Source organism: Sinocyclocheilus anshuiensis, unplaced genomic scaffold (genome assembly GCF_001515605.1).
Source record: "Sinocyclocheilus anshuiensis isolate Anshui unplaced genomic scaffold, SAMN03320099.WGS_v1.1 scaffold709, whole genome shotgun sequence".
Classification (NCBI taxonomy): Eukaryota; Metazoa; Chordata; class Actinopteri; order Cypriniformes; family Cyprinidae; genus Sinocyclocheilus; species Sinocyclocheilus anshuiensis.
The window spans coordinates 436,829-444,504 of NW_015540926.1; the positions used below are offsets into that span (position 1 = coordinate 436,829).

At 36.3% G+C, this 7,676-nt stretch overlaps 1 pseudogene; it reads right to left on the reverse strand.

Moving 5' to 3' along the window:
* Positions 1–7,676, reverse strand: part of LOC107689345 (protein NLRC3-like) — a 58,421-nt pseudogene that overhangs the window by 10,410 nt on the left and 40,335 nt on the right.

Sequence of the window (7,676 nt, forward strand, 5' to 3'; positions counted from 1 at the left end):
GGATTTCATAAATTTAATGGAGAAAAAAGTAACGTAACCAGTAATTTAACTAATTACTAAATACTTTTGAAATAAAGTAATCAGAACAGTAACGTGATTACTTTTAAAAGGAGTAATCAGTAATCAGTAATTTAATTACATTTTCAGAGTAACTTGCCCAACACTGCATTTGAGCATGATTTTCAGAAAATGTTAAGTGCAAGTGTCTGATCATATATGAAGCCAAAATACCAACTCTAACGACGCATTGTTTAATTATTGGGGGAAAAAACATTTTTGTTTTAGTGCTTAGTGGTGTGCCGTGAGATTTTTTACTTATCAAATCTGTGCCACGGCAGAAAAACGGTTGGGAAACACTGCACTGCATAGCATGTGTGAGTCATATACAGTATGATCTTACCACAGTTTCTCCAGTTTACAGTGAGGATCCTCCAGTACAGCAGAGAGCAGCTTCATACTAGAACTTTTTAGTTTATTCTCAGACAGATCCAGTTCTCTCAGGTGTGAGGGGTTTGATCTCAGAGCTGAAGCCAGAGCAGCACAACCTTTATCTGTGACGCCACAATCACTCAACCTGTAGAGAGATGAAAATCATATATGTGAAACACTATCAAACAGCTATCAAATACGCAAACAAACTTGCTGTAATGAACAACAACTTGCAATTCCAATACAATTAAATTAATTCAAACCATGAGAGAAAAAAAAACTGCACATGCATTTCTTAATGTCAAATTGTCCAAGTTTCATGGGCAAATTGACACACAAGAAATGTTAAGACTGGATTAAATCAACATTCATCTATTAATTGAGTAAAATTGTAATTGTATGTAATTGTATTGTAATTGAGTAAAAATGTAATCAATTTAATTCAACTTCTAACTGGTTTAACATCTTTAAAAATAATCCACATGCTGGACTGTGAACTGTCAGATAGTTTTTGTGTTTTAATATAAGTTTAAATCTAGCTCTTGTCATTCCAGATGCCCTTCTGTAAAATTTAAAAACTACAAAAATAAACAATTATAATTAATAACTACCTTGTAGATTTCAAATGTTGTCTTCAAAAGTGTGTGTTCAAGTATGCTGCTGTTTTGCTCCAGTAACTTATTCATCAGATTTTAGGATATTTGAGCTGCTGTATATATGCGCTGCTTCTCCACTTGCTCTTGATTTCTGCTTGGTCTTTTATGCCAGATGAGATATATTTAAATTCCTTCTTTATGTTAATTTTAAATTTTTTAATTTGAAAACCTGAATTATTTACATGTGACTTCTCTGACTTTGTTTGAATGCCTAAATAAATATTTTACAGTGTCAATGTATTGAAAATATAAAAATGCTGACCACTAAAATAATAGCTACAGCACTGAAGATTTGAGCTTTTAACTTTGATTTTCTTAATGTTTTAAGTGATTGTTCTCATTGATACTTACTGAACTGATCTGGATTCTTTAATCACAGGCAGCAACTTGTGAAGAACTTTCATATTTTCAGGATTATTCATTCCTTTAACAAATTTATCAAGACGAAACTCATTCAGTTCCTCCTCTGATGTCAACAACACAAAAACAACAGCTGCCCACTGAGATGAAGAGAGTTTGGCTTCACTTAAATTTCCAAATTTCAGATACTGTTGTATTTCCTTCACTAGTGAATGATCACCCAGTTCATTCAGACAGTGGAACAGATTGATGGATTTCTCTGGAGAGTCAATGGTCCTGATCTTCTTCTTGATGTACTTAGCTGTTTTCTCATTGCTGTCAGAGCTGCTTCTTTTCAGCATCATTATTCGTTGTAGGAGAATCTGATGAGACTCCACTGACAAACCCAGAAGGAACCGCAGGAAAAGATCCAGATGTCCATTTTTACTCTGTAGAGCCTCTTTCACAGCTCTCTGATGCAACTCAGATAATGAAAAATGTTTTAATGAACTGAGTTGAAACTCTTCCTTCATTTTAGACCGTAAACTCTGTTTGGTGATGGGCTCAAACACATTTCTGTTGTGGTTTGTACAGGAGAGGTGCACATATAGAGCTGCTACATGCTCCTGAATGCTCAGATGAACAAAGCAGAAGACTTTCCCCTGATACAAGCCAAACTCCTCTCTGAAGATCTGAGTGCACAATCCTGAGTACACTGATGCTTCTGTCACATCAATGCCACACTCTCTCAGGTCTTCCTCATAGAAGATCACATTGCCTTTCACAAGCTGCTGAAAAGCCACTTTCCCCAGTTTGAGGATCATGTCTTCATCCGTCACGTTCTTCTCATAGTCCTTCTCACGTTTGATGTCGGTCTGAAGGATCAGGAAGCGTGTGTACATTTGAGTGAGAGTCTTGGGAATCTCTCCACTCTCTGCTGGACTCAACAGTGTTGGGTTTCCCTGCGTCACTGTTCCCTCATACAGACACGCAAACTTCTTCATCAGATTTGATCTAAACGTGTTGAGGGCTTCATGTCTGGAAAATTAAAATACTTTTTTTGTTTTCTGTGTTATGAGACACTGAACATATCATAGGGTTTGAGTCATCATATCATTTGAGTAATGTGTGATGATGCACTGCATTAAACTAATCCCACAGTTTACCTGACACCAGGATACGTGCTGTCTTGTGGTTGATTCATAGACTGGTCATATTTCTTACAGACGGGTTTTGTTACTGATCTGTGTTGCAGGATTGACCTTGAATCAAGAATCAAACACTCTGACATTGGTGACATTTTTTCTCATTACCTTAATAACAGTTGTGACTTCATTAAAAGTGCACATGCTCTAGGTCACAACTGAAACAAATAAATACCATTTAAATAAACAGAAAAAAGAAGAAAAAATTGTACCCTGCGCTATATCTGCTTGTTGTCATTACATTTCCTAGCCAGATTTTTGCTCATATTTATTTTAGTATAATTAGGACAGTTTAATTAAAAATATCTTAGTATAATCACATCTTTTATAAACAATTTAATACTTAAGGTCAAACCTTGTATCATCACTCTTAAAATCAACTGGATGACCCAAAGAAGCATCACTCCTCATAGACACACAGCTGGGCTCTGCTTCTGATTTCTTCTCTTGAACTGAACTATAACAAAAGAATCCTTTGAATTACTGTATAATTAACTGTAATATTGAATTCTGATTTGAAAAAAATATGATCTTTTCATCATTACTCTGTTGATATGGAAACTATAAACTAAAGTTCTTTCATAAACTCTCTGCCATAATAACTAATACAAATACCATGACATGAATACTAAATATAAAACAAAAACACGACATACATATGACAGACAGCTATGGCTCTGATCTCTTCTGCTGAACAGATTTAATGATGACATTCATTTTAATAAAGAAAAAATTAAAATCATAAAAAAACCTTCATAAGCATGTTCTATTGTCTCATTTTTAACTTACAAAACACTGAAAGGGTGTTATGTGTTTTATTTCATACATTCTTTTTTTTACTGACAAGCAGCATTTAGCATCAACCAACATCATGGCCGTCTGTTGTGGGAAAATACTCACCCTCACATAAAAGTTGATGTATTATCTCATATATTTGCAATATTTGCATGTTTAAAAAGTTGTTGTTAAGTTGTAGCTTATTAGGTTTATAGACTTTAGGCCAGGGGTGTCAAACTCAGTTTCTGGAGGGCCGCAGCCCTTCAGAGTTTCAACCCTGCTCTAATGGTGCGTTCAAGTCATGTCGGATTGACCGTAATTACGAGTTGAATGCACATGAATGCCACCACAAGCTCATTATTACAAGTGGAAGACTCGAAATTTTCTTTAAGCCCTGAGTTTCTGAATTGGGGGCGTGTCAGTAAGAAAATGTGTCGGATGCAATGGACGCAGCTAAACACTATAAATATGCAGCGTCTCTAGTGATGGTACATTTGTTGAAATGAATATTTTTTTTTTATAATGTCAAATAAAACTATAAGTTACATATATAAAATATTATATTATTGTATAATTACCATAGAATATGTAATGATTCAGTTTACATTATCTTCATTAATTGAATTAAAACAGAAAAAAAGCAAAAACATGATGCACATTATTTATTCATCATTTTGTAGATGTAGAGTTAAAAATCATAGAATTTTGTATGTAGAAAAGTTAAATCGCCTACTTGTTCCAACCAAAGTGCCTTGAATACACCTGATGTCGTAATTATGACTCAACTCGTAAGTACGATTGTCCCAGCAAGACTTGAACGCAGCATAACACACATACCAAATAAACCTGAAGGACCTGTTTAGCTGGATCAGGTGTGTTTAATTAGGGTTAGAGCTAAACTCTGCAGGGTGTGGCCCCCCAGGAACTGAGTTTGACACCCTCCTTTAGACTTTGTAGCCTATTTCAGAAAATCAGTTCAATACTTCAAACTCTTAAATGATGATTTATTGTCAATCATTTAATCATTATTCATTTAGTTAGCAATACTGAATTTAGTTTTAGATCAACAAGACATGGATTATTTTTCAGGCATGTGTATATACACACACGTATACATAAGTATATGTATCTATGAAATAAGCTACTCCTCAAAAACACATATGCAAACTTGTGTATAAAAATGTACAAAATATATGTTTGCATGTGTTTTTGTTTAGTATCGTATTCATACATCAGGTTTTTATGGCTCATATATACAATTCATTGCAATTCAGTGATTATTGAGAGATAAACAAATAAACCTTCCTCAAAAGCATGTTGTGTCATATTCAACAAATATTACTTTTTAACATGAAAAAATTAAACGTTTTTTTTTTTTACATTAAAAATGATAAATGCATAATCAAGAAAACCCAAGCCGGTTCAGCCCAGTACATGTTCATCTTGAATTATTAGTAACAATATACAAGTTTTTTCTTACATTTACATTATAAAACCATGAAAGATTTCACAGTAAAATTACAAACTATCAATCTGAGGGCATAAAGTAGATTGCATACAACAGGTTTAGCAGCAGAAGATCTGACCATGTTAATAATTTATGGGCCCTAGAAATGTCTGTATCAAATATGATACAGTAGGATAATATTTTCATAAATATACATTGTTTCACACAATTTTACAACAAATGTTTTAAAAATGTAGCTAAAAAGTTGTAACACGCATTTCCAAACAAGCTTTCTGTTTTCAATCAGTTTATACCTGCAAAGGGGCGATGTGGGATACAAACATTAAAATCAAAATGAGTCATGTTTTTTTTTATAATGAAATAAATAAAAAAATCGCGAATTTGTATTAGCTATTTCGTGTTCTAAAAAATATAGAAATAGCAATAAATGAATTTCGGAATGTCTCTTTATGGTCTTGCCGTTTTTAGGGTTAATATAGTATGTATTGAAAGTACCTGCATCCTGGAGAAAACTCTTGATCTCGGGGTGCTTGTCTGTGATTCATGATGAAGAGTGAGATCTCCAGCACTTACTCTGTGTGGAAATGACAAACTAATCATTCAGCTGAACGGATCCTGAGAGTCGAAAAACAGCATTCACTTAAATACACAATCTTGGTCTTATGTTAACACAAACGCTAAAACGAACCACAGACAACACGAAACAGCAACGAAACCACTTCATTTGCTTAAAAACACAGATATCAAACACATATCAAAGAACACACGTCCTTCAGGAGAAAAATGAAAGCAAAAGTCACCTGCAGCATCGAGTCACCTGCGCTTCCTCTGCCAGTGACGTCACACGCATTCTCCACTGCTCGCGACACTGACCGTGGATCCCAGTATTGTAATTTTTTTTTGCACTCCTCTGCTGTAATTTCTAACTGAATGTGACGAGACAAAAAACGGTTTGCATTTTCGATATATTAGGCAATACAAATAAAAGTGCATGTGTGCCTATTTTTAAATATTATTTGCAAACAGTTCAGAATGATTACTTCCCAACTAGACTTACTCATCGTTGTATTTCTTTACGCCTTACTAAAAAAAAAAAACATTCCCACAACGTGTTTGTAACGTTTGTTTTTGGTTAGCCAGTAAAAGTTATCTTTACGGAAATATAACTTTTTAAGTTTGCGGAATGTTCCCAGATCGCTACCTTAACCTCTTTCCTCAAGACTATATTATTTACTCTGCTGTACGTCAGTAATCATTCAACACACCAGACTCTATATATAGGATATACTTTGCATGAATGGACGTCAATAATCAGTACTATACAAAACAGGTTTGTTTTGATCTATTGTTTAATTAATAAAATAATCAGAGCACAACAGCCATCATATATAGGATTAAATTAATATGTAAGCAGTGGTGGATACAGTTGGTGGGTGGATCTAAAAGAATGAGGGGCCTGAATAATCTGCATCAGCCTGCTGAATAATAATAATTACATAATTACTCTTAATAATAATAATAATAAAATTGCTAACATTATTTTTTTCTATAAACACTTGCTATTTTGCATTCTCATAAAGAAACGTATTATATAACAGCAAAATTGTCAATACCAGACACATTTCACAATAAGCAAATTACAAGCAATAGCACAAAAAAGCAGGTTTGTAGGTGTTCATGTGCAGAAATTGAATAATCAAATGTAAAAAAGGCATAGTTTTCATTAAAAATAAAAATCCTTGTGAAAGACAAATGTTATTCAGTCATGACTCATGAGCAATGAGTGTTCTTGTTGTCAATGGATTAACATAAAAGCTAAAACCTGTGACAGCACCATCTCCCTGCTGAACGAGCTGAACGTCTTCTTCGCTCACTTTGAGGCACAAAACAGCACCACTGCACAGAAGACTCCACCTCCTCCCGGCGACCAGGTGATGACGCTGTCCCCGGACAGCGTGAGGAGATCCCTCAGCAGGATCAACGCACGCAAAGCTCCGGGTCCTGACAACATTCCTGGGCGTGTACTGAGAGACTGTGCAGTGGAACTCACTGATGTCTTCACAGACATTTTCAACATCTCGCTAAGTCAGGCTGTTGTCCCCACATGCTTCAAAGCTACCACCATCATTCCAGTCCCGAAGAAGTCGTCTCCATCCTGCTTCAATGACTACCGTCCAGTTGCACTTACCCCCATCCTCATGAAGTGCTTTGAACGGCTAGTCATGCACCACATCAAGTCTGCCCTCCCCACCTCCCTGGACCCCTTCCAGTTTGCATATCGGTCCAACCGCTCGACCGATGACGCCATCGCCACTACCCTCCACTCAGCACTCACACACCTGGACAAAAAAGACTCATACGTCAGAATGCTGTTCATAGACTTCAGTTCAGCATTCAACACAATCATCCCTCAACAGCTCATTCACAAACTGGTCCAGCTGGGGCTCAACACTTCGCTGTGCAACTGGCTATTGGACTTTTTGACTGGAAGACGTCAGGCAGTTCGGGTCGGCAACAACACATCCAGCACCATCACACTGAACACTGGGGCCCCCCAAGGATGTGTGCTGAGCCCCCTCCTCTTCACTCTGCTGACCACGACTGCACACCGTCACACAACTCCAACCTCTTCATTAAGTTTGCAGATGACACGACTGTAGTGGGTCTCATTAGCAACAAAGATGAGACAAACTATAGGAGCGAGGTGAGCCGCCTGGCCGGATGGTGCAGTGACAACAATCCCTCTCTGAACGTGGAGAAGACGAAGGAGATTGTTGTTGACTTCAGGAGAGTGCACACTCA